The 22498-nt window shown below is 37.9% G+C and overlaps 1 pseudogene; it reads right to left on the reverse strand.

Annotated features, from left to right (window-relative positions):
- The window catches only part of LOC109254480 (aldehyde oxidase 4-like), a 67440-nt pseudogene that overhangs the window by 29141 nt on the left and 15801 nt on the right, over nt 1-22498 (reverse strand).

Here is a 22498-nt window from a genome sequence, read left to right on the forward strand (position 1 = left end):
TGTGTTCAATGTTCCCACACTGTCCACCTTGGTTTTGGTGACGTGCCACTCCTTTGAGTGGATGTATACTTTCTTCCCATAGCACTCCAGGGAGGGGATTGTTTTCTCCCACTGCGGACTGCACCTCTGAACTAGTTACCAAGCCTGGGGCTGGCTCCCCACCTCCCCAGGTGTGTGAAAAGGGCAGCCAGCCCTAGTCTGGAGAAAGCCCTGCAGTTAGACATTGAATCTTTCACCATCCTGGTCCGTGGTTTTTCTTTTACCCAGATATAGTCCTATGCTTCCCCAGCTTCTTTCTCTTCCCTTTGTCTCTCTACAGAAGGGGATCCCTCCCCTTTGTTTGTTTTATTTCTCTCAGTTCACAATCATGCACCTATGGCCTGTCATGTTGTCCTGGTGGGTCTTTGCAAGTATCTCTGTCGCTTTGCCACCTGGACTCTTAGAGTTGAAAGTCCTTTAGCTTCAATACTGCTTTGTTTGAGAGAGGAGGGAACTTCAGATCCCCCTACTTCTCCACCATGTTGGTCTCTTCTCCTCCAAACAGTCCAGGTTTGAACTTGGGTTTCACTTGGGGACCTCACTTAATTGTTGTCCCTAGCAAAGAGCGGAAACCTACTGAAGGCAGATGGGTCTTCCAAGCCTGCTGCTTCCTCCCCATCTGCCGCTGTTGCTTTCCTTGGGCTCTCTCTATATGTTTTTAAAGATTTTATTTTTAAGTAATCTCTGCACCCAACATGGGGCTCAAACTGATGACCTCTAGATCAAGAGTTGCATGCTCTTCCAACTGAGCCAACCAGGCTCCCCAGAAGTGTTCTAGATCTTGATGTGGGTAGTGTTTACATAGATTTATACCTATACATAAAATTTCATCAAATTGTAAACTTATTATTTGTGCATTTAAAATTTTGATTTAAAAATCACACTAGGGTTGAGAGCTCTGCCTTGGAGTTTCAGTATTTCTCAAACCAGATAATTAACTTATAGTCTTCAACTTTAGAGGAATCACTTTTTTGGCCCAAGACAACTTACCATCAATGATTTGATCAACATATTTAAAGGCTTGCTCTAAATTTCCTTGCTCTATTTTTTTTTTCCAATGGAAAAATGAATTGTGTTCTAGGGCAAAATAATAAAAAGTTTTGTTTTCTCATATCTTAATAAACCGTTCATACGCCATCAAACTGCTATGCTCCTGTTCTTTCAGATATTCATACACCATGACAGACAATCTAAGGAGTGTAGAGAGTCAGCAGAAATTGTGTTACAATAGACTACAGGTATTGGTGACTCAGTTTTGTTCAGGGCTTGGAGGAAGCGCTGAGGGGGAGATAAGCATATCTAGAAGGTCCCACCCTCTAGACTGCTGAGTGATGACCTGAGGCAGTGGGTATTAAGGTGTCAACTTTATGGTGGGGTGCAGATAAGAAGAGTAGAGAGAGGCCAAGGAGGAGGCTGGTGGAACTGGAAATGCTCAGAAATGGCCTTGTGTAGGTGACCTAAATTAGAGGCTGAATTGCATGGAATTAGGACAGTTAGAGAAGAGAGGGGGAAATCATTTGAAGTCAAGGCCACCTCAGAAAGCAATAGCTTGAGGTTGAAAATAAGCTAAGGGGCCAAAAAGAGAATAAGGCCAGGCTGGCTGGAGAGCAAGTTTTCTGTCAAGAGCATGTGGATGAGCTTCAAAGGTGAATTGAGGTTGGACTATGAAAGACCTTGAGTTCTATGCTAAGACCCTTATCCAAGGGGACATTATTGTATAAGAAAAGTGACCCAATGAACATTGAGGCGTAGAAAAGTTAATGTGGTGGGTAGACAGGTTTAAAATGGAGTACAAGAGGCTCCTTAAGTGGTTATTGTAGTAAATCTGACAGTGGTAAGGTATGTGCTGAAGGGTGGGATAGGGGTGAAATTGAGAGTGGAAAGAAAGGGGCAGACTTAAAGGCATTGAAAAGATAACTGGGAAAGACCTGAATTTGGCAACTCTTGGGAAGAACAGAGGAGAATCAGAGGATACTGAAAAAGTATCCTACATGGCTGGGTTTCATGTTGTTCATGTACCCATCTATTCACTTCTCCCTCCATCACACTCATTTATTAAGACTGACCTTGGGTTAATGCTTTGCTAAATGCTGGGGCTATAAAGCACTATGCAACATGTTCTTGCCCTCATTAATAACAACAACTAAAACAAAAATAATAGCAAACATTTACTACATGCATTCCGTATCTCTCAGGTGCTGTTCTAAGCATTTTACCTGGATTTTCTCATCTAAACCTTCTAATGACTTTCATGTAGGTGCTTTATGGCTCCCATTTTATAGTTGAGAAAGCTGAGGTATGAGGAATTTACGTGACATGCCAAAGCTTTCATTGCTATTAAGAGGCCACTAAAGAAAGAAAGAAAGAAAGAAAGAAAGAAAGAAAGAAAGAGCTACTAAAAGATGGAGTTAGAATACCAATCTGAGTTTTCTATCTCCAGAGCTTGTAGGAAGGGGGCAGGAGACACAGGACAGTAAATGTTATGACTGTTCTCAGTTTCACAGTGCTCTGGATTTTCCCACCGACTAGTTTTACATAGAGGTCATAAGGACATTCCTCTGGTGTTACCTATCTATATTATGAGAACATGTCTTGTCAAGAGAATGGGAGAAGTGGTCACAAGAAGGAAGTAGAAATGCAGGCAGGGAAATTCTCAGTATTATGTTTCGAGGTGTCGATTTCTTGAGCCTTTGCTTTGAAACATAAATAACTCTGAATGAAGTATAGATGGAGCCCAATTTATACTATTTTGTGACTCCACCAGTTGAATTCTGCCAAAAGTATACTGACCTAGTCATTCTAGAAGGCATGAAGTGGCTCGACTACCTCTTTTGTGATAATCTTTGGTTCTATGTCTTCACAAGTCATCTTCACTTTTTTAGCTGCCTCTCTTGCATGAGCATAGGTATCAGCAGCCACAGTGCAGATAATCTGACTCATGCAAATCACCTGCAGAAAAGCCACGTGTTACCATTAGCTAAGACACAGAATCATTAAAAAGGAATTACTGTTCCCACATTCTTACATTTACCCACTGGGTTCCTATGACCAAAGGAAAGATTATTTTCCACCTATGAGAATAAATTTAAAACAGTGGCATGAGTGGGATTTAGGGGGTTCAAAAACTGGGTGCAGAAATTGATTATCTGGCTTCTGTCTTCAGTTGTATTCCCCATCATTCCCATATCACACATATTAATCCAGTCATCCTGAAATTCTGTCGGTTCTTTTAATGTCCTGTGTTCTATATTGCTTCTATGGTTTTCACAACTTTTTTAGAAACCTTCTTTGAGAGGGCTTATAGCTTATGATCAGAATCTTATGTTCACATTTCAAGAGAGAATTTGAGAATCACTGATGTGGAATCATTGGTTCCCTGCAGTTTTTGTGATGTGAACATGAATCCATGGATGTAGAGTCATAACCAATAATCATTTTGGTGTTTTCAGTGAATCATTTGAATAATACGCCCCACACAAATCTCACACCTCATTGGGTGCATAGAGAACTTCTCCCTGATGCTTATTATTTCCTGGAACATCCTCTGCTGTTATCACATTGACAATACCTGCTGTTATCACATTGACAATACCTGGAAGTGCCAGGGCTTCTGAAATATCAATTGATCTAGGAGGGAAAATTTGAAAGTACACATAGAGTTTACAGGGGTAAGTTCATGGTACAATATAAATGATTCCTCAAACACAGGGAAAAACTACAATGGACCTCATAACTAAATAAGGGACAGTATTCTGTGTTTAAAAGTGTCAATATTTGGCAGATGTTTGGACTCTTGGCATTAGATTCTTTCAAAAATATGCTAAAAAATGACTGATTTCCATTCAGAAGAGAGAATATATATTTTTTTCAAGATTTTTTAAAACATTTATTTATTTTTGTGAAAGAGAGAGAGAGAGAGCAAGCGAGCATGAGCGGGGGAAGGGCAGAGAGAGAGGGAGACACAGAATCTGAAGCAGGCTGCAGGCTCTGAGCTGTCAGCACAGAGCCAATGTGGGGCTCAAACTCACGAACTGTGGGGCTTGAACTCACAAACTGTGAAATTATGACCTGAGCCGAAGTTGGACACTTAGTGGACTGAGCCACCCAGATGCCCTGAGGAAATGAATTCTTAGTTGACTTAAATAACCTCTCATTTGTGATGTGAAATTGTGAATGCATTCCAGTAATACATAGGAATATTTTTCACTCTCTTACATGATGTTTGTGTGAGATCTGCTGCTTGTGACTAAAGCCAAGAAGAGTTCTTGGGCAACAGGAGACATGTCATCACTAAACACAGCTTCCCTGGCATATTTAATGGCTGACTGGTGCATGACTGGGTGGTTGATGGGGTCTTGTGACGGTCGGTAGGGATCCACACACTGTCAATGAATAAAGCAAGTTATTTTACTTCCAGACATTCTCAGGCACTGAAAATTGGGTCTGATATATCTGGCTTACTCACAAGTGAAGAAAAATTATAGGCAATTGGGTATCTATATCTGTGAGTCAGAGTTAATAAATGTCCATTGGGCAGTGTGGTAAGAGATATATTCTGGTTACAATCTACCCCCTCACCTCCCCAAAAGGAAGATGTTGTTCTTCTCCTTAAAGATTCTACAAGCTTGCAAGGGTATCAGAATACAGACAAATACATATTAAAATAACATGGTTAACTTAATATAGCAATAAAGAACAGTTTATACATAACAAAATATACACATTTACACAATATGGTGCAAAGAAAATACACAAGTTCCTGGGAGATTTAGGATGGCTGTGTCAAGTAGGGTCCTAGAAGCAGTGAATGTTGAGTTGGGTTTTGAAGAAAGGACAGGCATTCACTAAGAAAAGGAGAACATTTTAAGCAACAAAACTGATATAGTGGAGAAGAGACATTTAGAATCTAACTCCTTGTGAAGCCTTGAGTAAAAGCATAGAAGCTAAACCAAGCAAGTCGTGTGTGAGTTAAAATTGGTAATGTTGGCTGGCTTTAGTAGACTTTACCCTTACAAGTAATAAAAAAAAATAGCTATTGAAAAGTGGGAGATACATGTATAATGCATTCATTGAATGCATAGACAGATTTAAAAAACAAAAAACAAAAAACTCTACCCGCTGACCTGGAACATCCGAATTCCTTGGGGTGTTATAACAAGGAAATCTTCTAGAGCACTCATGAACTCTTCTGGGATATCAGAAAATTCTGGAGATACTGAAAAGAAGATAATTTCCCATTTAACTTTACAATCTGAATCACTTGCTTAGAAAATCACATGTAGAAATAGGTTATCTTATTTATTCTCTCAGATACTGGTCACCAGTTGTGCTGGGAAAGAACCCTGAGTTTCGAGCTCCCTGGGCTAGCAGCAGTTGTTTCAAGAATGACTATATCTACTTACACACACAGGAAAGTGAATGCTATTTCCAGGAAGTGGAGACTTCCTTTATGACAAGCTCTCCTCTCAAATGGCAGGAAGAATTTGTTTTTCCAATGGAGGCCGTGCTTTCAAGTCCAGGTCAAAGTTCTGGGCATGAATCTCAAAGAAGCAATTGAGGGAGAAAAGATTAATTTGCAAGGACGTTCAGTTTCAGATTAGTTGTCATAGTAAAGATATTAGAATTAACCTAAATATCCAATAAGAGGGAACTGACTAAACAAATTATGTGCATTGTAAGATATAATAGTTCCTAGTCATTAAAAATGGTTTTGTAGAAGTGTGTTTGTATTTATGCACATTGAAAAATGCTCATGAAATGGGTGTTACATGTAAGTGATGAATCACTAAATTCTATGCCTAAAAAACAATATTTTGATTGAAAAAATGCCCATGCATTACAATTAAGTGAAAATATGGATTACAAATATTTATGTATAGTATTACCCCTTTTTCTTGTAAAAAGAAGAAAAAAAAATATATGTATGTATTCCAAATGTTAACAGTCTTTATGGTAGGACTACTGGCTTACAGTTGATTTTTAAAAGTTTTGCTTCTCTGTGTTTGAATTTTCTACAATGATAGAATATATAATGTGTAATATGCAAGAGAACATATGATAATAAAGATGTAAAACAAAAGACATGTATTTAACAAATTATAAGTGATAATAGATATATATTGATGACATATGTATGTTGTAAATATATTATGTAATACAGAATAATAGAATATTATAACAATGCTAATTATTATAAATGTAAATGCTATAAATATAAATGCTAATTAATAAAAATTATTTAAAAAGACTAGCTGAATTAACAGACTTAGCCATAAAAGAAATGCATAATCATTTATCTGCCATTTTTGGGTCAGCTCATGACTTATCAAGGGGACACTCACAGTCATGGACCATATTCTGAGAAACACTGCTGTGAAGGTCATTTTAAACTAGGGTAGGTAAGAAAAAAAAAGTTAAAAAACAAGAAACAATCTAAATGTCCAAAAATAAAGTACATATCAAATAATGGCACACCTATCCATAGACACATCATGCAACCATTATGTCATTATGTCATGAAGAATATTCAATAACACTGAAAGGTGTTTGTTACTAAGTGAAATAAACAAGTTATACTAAACAGTTCTACAGATATATATGTGTGACATATACATACCCACATTCATAAAGAAGGGTTTAGAAGGACGCATACCAAAATATTAATAATGGTTATCTATGGGTGATGGATAGACAAATGATAGACAAAAGATTTTCTCTTCCTTTTTGGCTAATCCACATTTTCTAAATATTAAAGAAGGTATTGTTTTAATAAGAAAATTTTCTTTAAAATAGGAAGAGATTATAATTTAATTACTGAAAGCTTTTCACTACTGTAGATCAACTTGATATTGTGTACTATATGGTCACACAAACTATAGGAAGAGCAAGGTTGTCCCCTTTTTAGCCCAGGAGAGAAGGGAGAGGGAAGGAAAGGAAAAGGAGGCTGGGAAGCACCACACTGAGAGTTCCACCCTCTTTACCCTTGATAATCTGCTAACCTTGGTGCAGTAGAGAAACTGGGCAGGGAAGCCCTTCATATGCAGACTCACACTCATAATGTCAAGGCACTCAGAGACCCAGAGAAGTCATTTATCATTTTCCTCACTGCTCACCTCACTTTGAGGTAGAATTTGAAAAGTGAGCTGATGCTGAGGGTTCACCTGTATTCTATCATGCCTCAGCTACTGGTGGCATGTAAATCTCATCCAGGACCAGTCAGCAAGTATCATTCAGCATTTGGTCATCCTATTGCATGGTAGGAAAGAATGTAAACATGTCACAGAAGAGGCAAAGACAGAGTAAACTGACAGAGCAAGGTAAGATGGAGAAAAATCTGTATTCATCTTTAAAGTCTAAACAAAATACCCTCACATATTTCACAAGCTTTCTTTAGAATCTGCTGCAGTGGTTCTGAAATTTTCCTTACCAAGTCCTCCTTTATTACTATTTTTAACTTCATGGCCTGTGAATGTTGATTTACCTCAAATAGCTTGGATAAAAAAGTACTCAAATCAGAGCTTCCCAAGATCTGGAAACTCGTCTTACTGAGGTATCTCCAGCAAATAGGCCATGCCTGGCACACACACTACATAGGTAATGACTGGTAAATGACTAAATTATTGATGACAGGTGTAAATTTTTTACAAATGAAAGTTTCTACATAAATGCTTCTAAAGCATTGACTTACTTTGGTATTTGAGAAAAAATTGCATTAAGTTCCATTGCATTGTTGACAATGAATACAATGGGTAGATAAAAATTACTGTAAAAGCACTAGTTAGAAGAAAGTTTTTTTAATTTTATTACTTTTTTCATTTTAAATTTTAGTTAATTTTGTTGGAAGAGTTTTTAAAAACTACTTTCCAAATGCTAGAAACAATGAGAGTGACATGAAGAAGGCCTTTTAAACTTTTTGAATATTTCATCTTTATGTAGTGTAGGGACATTTTAAGATGTCTTAGGATACAGTATTGGAAACATTTACTTATTCTGCAGGTTAATTAAAAATGAAAATGTGAAGGGTGCCTGGCTGGCTCAGTCAGTAGACCATGTGACTTTTGATCTCAGTGTTATGAGTTTAAGCCCCATGATGGGCATGGAGGCTACTTGAAAGAAAAGAAAAGAAAAGAAAAGAAAAGAAAAGAAAAGAAAAGAAAAGAAAAGAGAAAAGAAAAGAAAAAAGAAAAGAAAAGAAGGGGAGAGAGGGAAGAAGGAAGGAAGGAAGGAAGGAAGGAAGGAAGGAAGGAAGGAAGGAAGGAGAAAGAAAGAAGACTTGAATATATTATCTACTTAGATTAATTTGTGTGTTCATCTTATTACAGAAACTGCAATGAAAGAATTGTATCTTGAAGAAGGTTGGCTTTTGGGTGAATTTTATTTTCTTTATATTCTTCCACAGTGCTTAAATTTCTTATATGATTATGTAATATATATATAATCAGAAAAAAATTCTCCAAGTGCCATTTTCATAAAATATTAAAATACAAAGTCCTGAATTTCATTTCCAAATGTGTTGTGACATACTTCCCAATGAGCTGCTTGCACATTTGGCTTGCAGAGACAATGGTGGGGCCAACATTTCCGTAGAACATTTAAAGGTCCTTAATCATGCCTATGCCATCTTCAAACTTCACACTTATCCCAGCATTGACAATGGCAAAGGCATTCTCCTAATGTTGGGCCAGCTAGAATCCTGGCACAAAGTGCCACTGGAAATAAAAAAAACACTCAGAATACTGTTCATCTCCATTGTGTGCTGTATAGCAACAACTCTGATGATTAATTATAATGAAAATGATCCTGTGAATGATGTTGCTGACTATAGTATTGAGTATATGTGAGTACTGGTCCATGTGCTTTATAGGTATTAATATATTATCCTCATAACAACTCTACTCATTTCTAATTTACTAATGAGGAAACTGAGAGGTTACATAACTTGTACAAGGTCACACAGGAAATGGAAGAATTGGGGTTGAAATCTAAGCAGTTTGGCTCCAGAGTCTATGTTTATCTATTTTCAAAATTTGAGTCACTACATGTGGCCTCAGGCATGTGACTTAAACTGTTTGGGTCTTAACTTTCTTTAAGATGAGATGGCTGTGTGCCTCCGGGGCTGCTGAGAGGGGTAAGGGAAAAATCAGGAGGTGTGCTGCCTCTCAGGATGAACTACCATACCTCCACTTTTAACTGGTTTAGTTTGGTGTTCTACGTAAATTTCATGCAAACAAGTAATTTTACTCTTAAAAAAAAAAGCTTCAAAACCACTGGATCAAATGGTCTTCCAAGTGCTTTCCAGGTTTAAATCTCTCATTCTAGGTTAAATCTCATTATTAGCGTGAAACATTAGAGTCACAAAGTAGGACGGCATCTGTGTGGCCAGCTTCTACAGAAGTCACAATGTGGCCCTGATATGAAAGCAAATCAAATGGTCCTCTGAGAATTTGCCTCTTCCTCTGAGCAGCCCCAGAAGTCTCCCAGGGTAAGCTGGGCTCCCTCGGGGTGGGCAGTGAGTCAGGGAGCCTTTACCTGAGTAGAGTGGGGAATAGAAACAGATAACATAATCTTTTCTGATTTAAGGCTGGTTTTAGGTGATCTCTCAAGGAAATGGCTGTATAAAGGAATCTGCTGTTCTCCTTCTATTAGAGAAAATGACCTTGATCAGAATGAATTTATCGAACTGGAGAATATGAAGCAAGGGATAGTTGTGATGAATCTGGGGAAAGAGAGAGTGTGAACTGTAAGCCAGAAGATCTGGTTTCTAGTTGCAGCTTCCATGCTGGGTCACCTTAGGCAAGTCACAGAACCGTAGGGGCTTCCAGTTCCTCATCTGCAGAATGACAGGACTGGACCAGATAATCTGAAAAGTCTTTTCTGGTTCTCAGCTCCCATTACACAACACTCACAAATTTTGGCCTTGAAGAACTTTAAAGCTATTTGGAAACAACTGAGTACAACATAGGTTCATAAATGGGAAAACAGGTCCAGAGGGGTTAAATGATTTGTTCAAAGTTCTACAGCTGGGACAATGGTGGAACAGGCGTACAAGTGGAATGCCTGCTACACAGCTTTTTTTTCTTAGACAATTGACAATATTCTCTTACTTGAGCCACTGTATTTTCAAAAATGTGATTGTAATAAAAAAGAGGGTCTCTTACATCAATAGCTCTATGAATAATATGCATTTATTGTTATTTAATTGAGTTTAAATAATTCTCTCTTGGCACAGCTCAAGCTGTCTTTAAATAAAGAGAGAAGTAATGAGTAACATGCCCCACAATCTTGATTTTCTTTAGAAAGTTAAGTCCCTATGAGGAAAATTTCCAACTTTATAATACTCTGAAATGAAATGTGCCATAAAGCTTTAAAACCACAGACAGACATCTCATTTTTTTAAAAAAATGCTTTGATACTACAATTTGGACTGTGCATAAATGTGGCCAAATAGTTAAGAAAAATTGTCCAGTGCAGTAACTTATCTGATCTGCAAGATATAGAACATCTGAAAACAGGATAATTGACCTCTGTTGCATCCTTACACTTGAGGTAATACAGATATAACCTATATATTTGGTGAATCTAAGTTAGATACACTTGGGTTCCTGGTTCATGCTTTATGAAAGGAGCTACCTAACTGACAGTGGTAATTATATAATAGAATGCCTAAAACTTGTCTCTTGCCTTTAGATATCAGATTGATGGGAGGATTTCCTGCTGCTAAAATGGTATTTAGGTCAGAAAAATTAGGTCTGTTCACCACATGTCCTTCTAAAGTCTAAATAAAAAAGATAACATTTTTAAAGCCAGTTATTTGACAAACAAGGAATTATGTGTACAAGGATCTTGTGCAAGTTTTTAATTCCCTTCTTTGCTTCAAAGAAAGATCTGGTATGATTTTAGGGCAGCTAAATAGAGTCAGACAACATGTTGTGCAAGATTCCCATCCCTAACCCCAGTTCAAACTTATTGCTGAAGAAAATGTTCCTTTTCCATGTGCAGTGAAGAAGAAAATTTCTTTGAGAGCTGACTCTAGCATGAGTGTCCAATAACATCGGGGAAAGTAAGGACTAGAGTCTGAGTAAATAAACACTAAAGAACTGGGCTATGTAGCATTCCCATTCAAAATGCTTACTGTAGTGCTGTGTAGTAGAATTCTTCTCTGTTACTCCAAACTGTGGATAAAGTTCCTTCAGACATAGCCTTGAATGAGAACCTTTGAAGGGAGTTAAGGGGGCAAGGTGATGTTGAGAGGAACAGTGTGGTCTAGAAAAAGGGACAGAAGATGCAGAAGGTGAAAATATGCAGTGAATTTTGAGAATCAACAGAAACAGGGCCAGAGACAATTAGGAGAAATGCCCTGCACCAAAGTCTCACTGAACTACCTATCATGTGTGGAATGGGCAGTGGTTCAAACCAATTACTCTTAAACCTCAAATAATAAGGAAACCTCAATAAGCTAGACAACTGGGGGACATCCAAGAATAGACATATGGGATGCACATGCTTAGAAACTGACCTTGGGGCAAAGGTCTAAGAGGAGGAACAGACATAAAAGAGTATTTTGGAAATGTAGGCTCTTGTTTACTATACCTTGGCTAAAACATTTCATAGCCTGTTAGAGCTGGACAGTCCCCTTGGTTGAACTTTAACTTTTTTTTCCCCCAAGAGAGAGTATATGAGCAGGAGAGAGAGGCAGAGGGAGAAAGAGATTTTTTAAAAAGTTTTATTTATTTGAGAGGGGGGAAGGGGCAGAGAGAGAGAGAGAGAGAGAGGGAGAGAGAGAATCCCAAGCAGGTTCTGCACTTCTGACAAGCAGGTTCTGTGCAGATCCTGACATGGGGCTCCATCTCACAAACCATGAGATCATGACCTGAACCAAATATAAAGAGTTGGACACTTAACCGACTGAGCTACCCGGGTGCCCTGGAAAGGAAGAATCTGAGTGTGGAGCCTGACAGAGGGCTTGATCCCACAATCCTGGGATCATGACCTGAGTTGAAATCAAGAGTCAGATGCTCAACTGACTGGGCCACCCAGGCACCCTGCCGCTTCTCACTTTGGACACACACATAAATGCAGCGTGATGACTCTCATTTTGAGTACATATACCCACTCATACTCATATTGTATAGACTTGTTCAACATTGACTTGGGGTTCCCCTTCAGAGTAATGTTTTCTAAGCAGAACAGAACTATATGACTGTCTATAACTGTGGCTTATTTCATATCACACTAGAGAGCATTCTGCCATATTCTTAATCTGAGCTCTGGCAAGCATCCTCAGATGCTTCAGGAGAGCACAGTAGGTCTTAGTCTTCTTTTGCTGCCCCCAAACAATAAGATGTAAGCCATCATTCAACAGAGCCAGGCCACATTCTGCACCCCTGAAAATAAGATAGGAGAATATAAACTGAAGTTGAACTATAACAAGATGTATGGGCTGCACAGAAACAATCTTTCAAATATATCTTCTCTTTTTATATTAACTTAGAGAAACCAAAGATAAAGATATTTTTGGCAATATGCTTTATTCCCAAATATTAAGTACCAAATTCTTTTTCTCAGTCATATATGCCATACATTTTAGGATATACCAGCGACAGATATCAGAAATTCATTACTTTGTTAATGTGCAATTAGTGTTTTCCTGAATAAATTGATCAAATATAGAAATTTCAGTTCAGATTCTATAAAACTTTTAAAAGATCATTAAGTCTAAGTGGAAAGTGACCTACACATTTGTGTTGCCCATTTGCCCTTCTTATACAGCCATCTTTTCATACTGTTTCCTTAACAAAGCAATAAGAATAGACACCTGTCTGTACCTTGGGTCAGGTTTTTTGCAAGTGTGTTTCAGGGAATGCTTTGAGCAGGGATGTCATCCAGTTCATGCATTCTCCAGGAGGGTAATACCAGCCCCAAAAGGGTGAAAAAAAAATCTTGCTCTTTTGATGGATAAAGCCCTGATATACATATACTGTACATAAACAGATATATGGCCTACCTATGGTGTTAAAAATTCATGGAGGGATGATTGGGGGAAAATGCCTCTTGCTCCTTAGTGAGGCAATAATGAAAAGATTGAGAAACATTGACATAGTGTTATGGGCTCTACCTCCTCCCCAGTCCCTTCACTCCCACCCCACCCAACCAAGTGCATCCATACCTTACTTCCAACATTCTTCTGTACCAGCCCAGCCTCCCCTTGCTCCATTTCTCCCTATGAGTCAACTGATATGGACATTGCAACAGATAAAAAAGAAAATGAATGGGCAGACTGACTTAATATTAGCAGATCAGAGGAGAAAGCAGACAATTTCTCATTTTCTGTTTACTCAATGAGGAAAACCTTATTTTTTAAAATTTTTTAATGTTTTATTTTATATTTGGGAAAGAGAGAGAGAGACAGAGACAGAGAGTGAGCAGCGGAGGGGCCGAGAGATGGAGACAGAATCTGAAGCAGGCTCCAGGCTCAGAGCTGTTAGCACAGAGCCCAACATGGGGCTCGAACTCATGAGCAGTGAGATCATGACCTGAGCTGAAGTCAGAAGCTTAACCGACTGAGCCACCCAGGTGCCCCAAGGAATACTTTACTCTAAAGTAGAATTTTTACCTCCCATTACTTGTTATCTATTCAAATGCTGAGTTTGGATATGTTTTTCTCAGATAGCCTTATTTGGTGCATTGTGGGAAGGAGAACTTGACTAAAAGTAAGAAACCCTGGAATCTAGTCCTGACTTGATTGTGTGTTAGCTGTGCAAAGTTGGGGAAGTTACTTCAGTCCTTTGATTGAGAACGGAGATCCCAAGGCTACCACCTGCTATGTCTACCTTCCAGGACTGTCATGAGGATCAAAAGAAACAAGATGTGAAAGCATTTGGTAAACTGTGAAAAGAGTATGAAGAGAAATAAGGTTGTTACAGTTAAATTTTCAAATTTTGTGTCCCAGAATTTTTGTGTGTGTGTGAATGTGTGTCGGTATAGGATGAGCCTTAAGCAAATTTATGACTCTGGCAAGAACTTTTCCTACAGGCCAGCCACTCTCTTAAGTGTCCTTATTCAGTCAGTCTCTCTCTATATGTGGAACAACCTACATCTTCCCACTGTATGGCTCCTATGACAATGCAGTATTCAGTGACATAGCTGAATAATTCAGTTTGAAAAAGCTCATAGAGGACACATAGTAGGGCACATATAGGAGGTCATATATTCTATTAAGTGCTCAAATTAGCCCAGTGCATATAATTATTAATAGCCTACCAACAGCCAATGAAAAAGACGGTACATACCATCATCTGTGCTGTGCATAAAACAGTTCTGGAAGCCTAAGTAGAGATATGAAAACTGGATGATATTCATCTCTAAATTTAATGCTGGGTCCCTAAGGAGAAAAGCATGTAAAGCAATTAGAAAAGGAAGTCAATGGGGGCTAACAGATATTGTTTATGGATAATCCAGAGTGAAAATTGTGACACAAATGACACATTTGCAAAAGAAAACAACGAAGGATTCTAAAGGACAGAGGTATGTATTAATTAAAGTGAACTGCATTGCATTTATGAAGAGTTTAAAAAGAGAGACAGAAGTCTGGATTACCTAATCTAGACTAAGGAACTTGCTTAAAAACCACCCACCCACTGCAGTGTTCCCCATGATAAAGAGTACATCAGGGATATTGGCTTTCAGCTCTAGAAGCTCACTGAGGTTCACAGGAATGATCCAGGTAGTCCTCTCCCCTTGGAATGTCAGTCTTGTCTTATTTGGATCTTCTGCCATTCTCTGCAGAGAAACAAAGCCAACAGGTTTTCAAGTAAGGCTGCTGAACTACATGCCATGAGTATATCTACTGCTCTGGTTGCCCAAAGGGCCTGATGGTCATTTTAGCTTTCTGGGTTGACCTAACTTGTAGTGATCAGGAAAGGGTGTCCTTGTGTGAAACTACCTAGATTGCTAATATCCATGTGGGCACCATTGAATAAACATCATTAGGAGTACCTGGGTGGCTCAGTGGGTTAAGCATCCAGCATCTGACTCTTGATTTCAGCTCAAGTCATGATCTCATGGTTCATGAGTTCAAGCCTCATGTCAGGCTCTGCACTGACAGCACAGAGCCTACCTGGGATTCTCTCTCTCCCTCTCTCTGTCTCTCCCCTGCTGGTGCACATGCTTGCACATGCTCTCTCTCTCTCTCTCAAAATAAATAAATAAACTTTAAAGCAAACGAACAAAACATCATAATAGGTATCTATCATCAACAACTATAGAGTGGAACAAACTCTACCTATATTGTGAAATGAGTTTCTGAAGAGGAGGCAAAATGTCATAGTCTGATTAAAGGGTCAGGCTTCTTGTTCTAGTTCTGCCCTAACAGTAAGTCAAAGGGGCCTCATCTTTGGGGATTAGGCATTTTGGTATGACAAAAATTGCTTATAGGCAAAATTATCCTTGAAAGAATCTCTTAAGTCATTCACTAGTTATAGTATAAATTTTTTTTTACAACTCTGTCTCTCATATATACATACATATTTACATTGTGTGTGTGTATACTCTTTAAATAGTGAGTCCAAATTCTCACACTCTGAGGGGGAAGTGGGGACTGTGACACTTTAGGAAGCCAGTAGAATCATATCCCTTACCTCATGCTCTCTTCTGAGTATAGTCATGGAATGGAGTGATTAGTTAACCACGCTATTTATATTATTCTTTCTCTCTATTTCTCCCCACTGAGTTGAAATCTCAGAGGCTAATAGTAAGAATAATGTAATTCCATTGTAAGTATAATTTTACAAAATATCTTTAACATATCTCACGGTGTAGCTGTGTGACCTTGAGTAAGTTACTAGACTCACTGAGCTCAGGATCTTCAAATTAAGGGGTGAACCAAAGCATCTTGGAGGTCCTGGCAGCACCACGCTTAAAACTATTTATGGTGGAGCTGAACAAATTTGTAACAATGGGTTATCACATTGGACACACTTCCAACTTTAATGTCTGAAACTCAGTCATTCCATAGCGTAATGCAAAAAGGCTTATACCATGTCATGTTATGGGACAAAAAAGTAAAGCATCTTACTATTAGTTCAGGAGGGGATCTAGGATCCTGGAATAGAGCCAAGGGATGGAATTCATCTTCATTATACAGTTTGGTACACACCTCAACAAAACAAAACCAGATACAAATTGAACTTCAGAGTTACTGAAAGATGAACATGAATTTCTAAGTAGGAGATTTCAGAGTCAGGGCCATACCTCTGACACAAAATGGAGGTGCCAGAGCCATAGGGTGGCCCTGACTAGAATTCTTCCCTCCCTCAGAGGGCTGTAATGGTTTCGTGGGTAGGTTTACTGCCTCTGGGATCCCTCTTTTGGCATCAGGAACTAGGTTTTAAGCTTCTACGCTGGGTCTCAGGTATTATTAACAGATATTTATTTGCCATGAGCATGAAGATGCACCACTGTTTACACCTTTTGTAGTACTTGTTGTGTGTGTGTGGGGGTGATGGTAAAGCCAGATCGAGGCACAAAAAGTTGTAATGCTTCTGAAGGAAAATGCTTCTGTGGTGATTAGCCTCATGAAAATTGTGGGCCTGCTAACTTTTGAAGCTTTTTAAGACTCTTTACTCCTTGAATTCACTCTTTTACATTACAGAACAGAAAATGAATGCATTTGGATTTAGGTGGCTATTTTTCAGTCAATCCCAACTGAAGTGGAACACCAGATACTTACTTTTTCTTGTCTATTCACAAAAGATCTGTCTTCTTTTCATTTATTTATTAAAATTTTTTAAAATATTTTTATTTATTTTTGAGATAGAGACAGAGCATGAGCAGGGGAGGGGCAGAGAGAGAAAGGGAGACACAGAATCTGAAGCAGGCTCCAGGCTCTGGCTGTCAGCACAGAGCCTGATGCAGGGCCCAAACTCACGGACTGTGAGATCATGACCTGAGCTGAAGTCTGATGCTTAACCGACTGAGCCACCCAGGCGCCCCTTCATTTATTTATTTAAATTCAAGTTAGTTAATATATATATATTATTGGCTTCAAGAGTAGAACCCAGTGATTCATCACTTAATATAACATCCAGTGCTCTTCCCAATGAGTGCCCTCCTTAATGCCCATCACCCATTTAGCCCAGCCCTGTATCCAATATCCCTACAGCAACCCTCAGTGTATTCTCGTATTTAAGTCTCTTATGGTTTGCCTCCCTTTCTGTTTTTATCTTATTCTTCCTTCCCTTCCCCTATGTTCAGCTGCTGTTTTTTCTTAAATTCCACAATAAGTGAAATCGTATGTTATCTTTCTCTGACTGACTTATTTCACTTAGCATAATATACTCTAGTTCCATCCATATTGTTGCAAATGGCAAGGTTTCATTCATTTTGATCGCTGAGTAGTATTTTATTGCATATATATATATATATATATACACACACACACACACACACACACACACACACACATACATACACCACATCTTCTTTATTCATTCATCAGTTGATGGACATTGGGCTTTTTCCATAATTTGGCTACTGTTGATAGAGCTGCTATAAACACGGGGGTGCATGTACCCCTTCAAATCAGCATTTTTGTATCCTTTGGATAAATACCTTATAGTGGAATTGCTGGGTCATAGGGTAGTTCTATTTTTTAATTTTTTGAGGAACCTCTATACTGTTTTCCAGAGTGGCCGCACCAGTTTACATTCCCACCAGCTGTGCAAAAGGGTTCCACATCTTTGCCAACATCTACTGTTTCCTGAGTTGTTAATTTTAGCCATCCTGACAGGTGTGATATGGTATCTCATTGTGGTTTTGATTTATATTTCTCTGATGTTAAGTGATGTTGAGCATCTTTTCATGTGTCTGTTAGCAATGTGGATGTCTTCTTTGGAAAAATGCTTGTTTATGTCTTTTGCCCATTTCTTCACTGTATTATTTGTGGTTTTTTGGTGTTGAGTTTGATAAGTTCTTTATAGATTTTGGATACTAACCCTTCAAAAAGATCTCTCTTCTTGATCCACGCAACACTTTCCTGATCCTTTCATTCCACAAACAGTTGATTCCTTAGGAAGTAATGCAAGAATTTAAAACAAATTCATTGGTCAATTCATAAAACACCAACCTAGTACTAGTACTCACAGTCCCCAAGGGCAGGGGGACTATGGAAGGAGCTATGGAAGAAGTAACAGAGCAGGTCCTTGCCTTCAAGGGCTCTGTAATGGGATGGAGCAGAGAACAAGGTATTCCATCACTGAACAATTAGAGAAAATTACAGGGAATGTGCAACCATGCTATAAATAGGGTCTTGTTAATGTGTCATCCAAATCCCAGGGGATCATGAAGGAGGTCAGAGGAGGGTGGGGTCAGCCAGCTAAGGCTTCCACTCGGAGTGAGGTAAATGGAGTAGTTAACAAAGTGATAATTAAAAAAAAAAAACAAGGGGCGCCTGGGTGGCGCAGTCGGTTAAGCGTCCGACTTCAGCCAGGTCACGATCTCGCGGTCCGTGAGTTCGAGCCCCGCGTCAGGCTCTGGGCTGATGACTCTGAGCCTGGAGCCTGTTTCCGATTCTGTGTCTCCCTCTCTCTGCCCCTCCCCCGTTCATGCTCTGTCTCTCTCTGTCCCAAAAATAAATAAAAAACGTTGAAAAAAAAATTAAAAAAAAAACAAAAACAAAAACAAAAAAAAGATGGCTATTATAAAGAGTGATACAGCATGTATCTTTAATGAAGTCCTGAGAAGGCAAACTGCATTTAAGACTTTCTATACACAAATAAAAATAAACTGAAAATCTGAGTTTATTTGGGTATTGTTGAAGATATTCTGAATTATTGGCATGATTCAAGTCCCAAACCATTTTATCTTAATTTTCAGGACACTTCATGCAGAACAAAAGTAGTGTTTTTGGCCTGAATTCACCGGTCACTTACTTCAATTGTGACTTAATCTTTTCATTCCTGTTTGTCCTATTCTTGTGTAGGCACAACCGAAGGGTCTGGGTGGTTTGGAGACCTATGGTTTGACTTCATCTATGGAGTCAAGGAGACTTCGGTTCTAGTTCCTGCTTTAACAGGTACTCACTAGGTTGAGTTTGTTAAATTAGGAAAATAAAACCCATCTCAAACATTTAAATCAAACAGGTTTGTTTGATTTAAATATGCAAAAGGTATGCACAGTATCTGACACACAGGAAGTGCTACAGAGGTGGTGGCTGATATTTTTACCTATAAGGTAATTTTCTACAGACTTAAGGAGGGATTTGGATTTTCTGACAATGCTGTGCATGATAAAGGAACAAATGACAAATGGCTAAATGTGGGGATCCAAGTGAGTGAGATAATAATATCTATTTTTGTATAGGTAGGCTTTGTCTCCAGGAAAACAATCATGTAGTATTAGGTTAAATGATATGAAGTTGCTATTTTTGTGGGCCAAAATGGTGCAATACTGGTCATGCATATGGTTCAACATAATAGTATCTTGCCCAGGATTCCAAATGGCTGTAGTTTCTAAAGCTTTTCAGATCTTCATTACTGGCCTAAAAGCAGATTTTTTCCCAAAGACTTTTTGGTATGTGGAATTAATTTGTGTTCTTTGAATTATTTTTGGTCAACCAAAATTATATAAAATTAATTTTGCCATAAAAAATGGGAAAACACCTTAATGGAAACCTTGTTGATATTTAACATTCTGAAAACTTAATATATCTCAAAACTATACCCTCCCCCACCCATACCACACACTAAATCACCTTTTCCAATTCCCTTCATCTTATCTTGTTTCTTAATCTCTTAATTTTGAGGGTGACTTGGATTTCTTCCTAACTATATACTTTATTGTCTGGAGGTTATGATTCTGGCAATCCCATTCCTGAAAGTCATCTTTCTGGGTCCATATCTTCCCAACTGGTCTAGGTCCTCATTCCTTCACATATGGGAGATTGCACTAGTCCATGCCCTCATCCCCACCATGTCTTTCCAGGCTTATCCTTCTTACTGGCAGGTGCCAAGAATTTTCCCTTTGAAATACTATTCCCGTATTACTCCTAGACAATGACTATATATTGGTTATCAGCTTTAGTTGTAAATTCATCAGCCAAGAATGATATATTTTTATTCTCTAATGCTTCAGCCACAACAATTCATTAGCTGAATCTTGGACATTTTTCTTTTTCCTACTTCCATGCATTTTCTTACATGGAATTTTCTACTGGTCCCTCTTCACCCATTCATTCCTATCATTTCTTTTAAGACCTAGCTCAAAACTCCCCTTCTCCAATGTTTCCTTTGTGTCTCCCCTTCCTACTCATTAATTTTCTTTAGTCCATGTTCCTTCAAAACTGATATACATGGTATAGGGGATATATTGAACTTTTAATATTTTGCTTTTCAATTATTCTTTTATTATTTCTTAGTCTATATTTTATTTTCTTTCTTTAATAGAGTTTGCGTTTCTTGAAGTCATGGACCATGTACTTTACTTCTTAGGAAAGTGCCAATTTAGGGCTATAAACAGGATAGATGTTAAAGGTTTATTTAAAAAATACCAACAGTGGCATTCAACAACTTTCACTGGTTAGAAAGGTCAAGATAAGGGTATTTTAGAAATAATTGAATGCAATAGATGATTTTATGCAAGCATTCATCCATGTACTAAATCAACTGAAATAAATTTTTAAAATTTAACTTACCACACAGAAAGTTTTTCTACTTTCTACAATTGGGTGGTATCTAGTACAGTGGCACAAGTGACCTGATAAAGAAGAGATCAATTTTAAGGAATGATAAAAAAAAATATTACTTATTTGTGCTTCATTTTTTTTCAATGAGATAGCTTTATGAGTAATTGGATTCTTGTTTCCCAAATCAGTCAAATGGCTCTTCGGAACACAGATATTCATCACAAAAAACTCTTGTGATTACATATTCTTCCTGAAGTATCACAAAGCTCTCCATAATTTTTACAACCAACTCTTCCTGCCTTATATCCCACCCATGCCCAAATTCATGTAAACTGCAACCCCATAACATCTCATATGTGGCCCTTTGTTAAGCTTTTCTTACATAGTCTTTTCTCTCTCACATGTTTTCTTAGGGAAAATATGTCCATTTGTCAGGGCCCCTGCCCCCTTTTCCATGGGGTCTGCTCTAACACCCCAGCCAGAACTGTACCACTCACTGTCTGGATCCTTCTGCAGGCCTATCACCAACTATGCTAGAGTAGGGTCATTTAGGTATATGCTTCACCTCCATCATTAGATCTTAAGTTCCTGAAGAAGGCAAGGAGTGTTTTAGATGTTCACCAACCCTTCTAGTACAGCACAGTGTTCAATAAGTATTGATTGTTGATCAGTCAACACTTCTAAAGTATGATGGACAAGGTAAGGAAATCATTATATTTTTATGAAGTATATTCAAAATTTGCAGCTAGTATAAATGATATTTATGTAGTGGTTTTAATAACGTGAAAAAATTCTTATGTTATAGTGTTAAAATTGTATATAGAATATAAAATCATATATACAGTAGCCACAGTATTGGCTAAAATAAGAAAACAAAAACTATGCATAGAAAAGACTGAAAGGGAACAGAAGTATCTGATTGTGGTTGTTTCTTAGGGACAGAAATATGAATGAATTTTATTTCCCTGTCTTTTAATTTTGTTTTGCATTTTTCATAATAAGAACATGCTAGTTTTGTACTAAAAATAAATTGAAAATTATCATGTTCAAATACAGTTTAAAAATTTCAGAAGCAATATAAATGTGTGGATTGGATAAGTTTAAACATCCAGAAGGGTAAAAGCTTGCTGCCAGTGGGTCATGGGGAAACTTGGTTAACAGGTATACTTTTTTTTTTTTTTTTAAGAACAAGAATAGTTTAGGAAGAAACTGCACGATCAAGAATGGATTCAGACTCCATAATCTATCTTTCCGTTTGCTAAGAAGAATGTAGAAGTATTTAAATTAAGAATCTCTCTTTGGAGTAGAGGAAAGGAGCTGAAATGTCTAAAACATAACTACATGGCATGAAATACAAGTATTTAAGAGGCAAAGGACAACTTCTCTCTGATAAACTATAAGCAAACATTAAAGGCTAGAGAGAACTAGTATGAGACTTTTTGTTTTGTTTTTGTTCTTGGCCACATAATCAGTGACAAGTCTACAAGCACTAGGAAAGGCCCACCACAGGAATGCTAATAGTACCCACTGCAGAAATTCTTCTGATTCTAAGAGGAAAAAGGATGGAAATTACAAAAAAATGTTTTTCCTCGGTCTTGAAGAGAAAGACAAAATTAAATGAAGTGGTGATTTATATCAGTTGACCATTTTAGAAGGTATATGTGATACCTAACTGCATTTCTTTGAATTTTATGTTATTGTTTTCCTTAAAATATAAACATGAAGGTTATCAGTGTGGCTAGCATTTATAATTCTAGAAAGAGCTCAAACAAATGGATTGTG

The sequence above is a fragment of the Panthera pardus genome, unplaced genomic scaffold (genome assembly GCF_024362965.1).
Source record: "Panthera pardus isolate Hobbes unplaced genomic scaffold, ASM2436296v1 HiC_scaffold_10, whole genome shotgun sequence".
NCBI classification, from domain to species: Eukaryota; Metazoa; Chordata; class Mammalia; order Carnivora; family Felidae; genus Panthera; species Panthera pardus.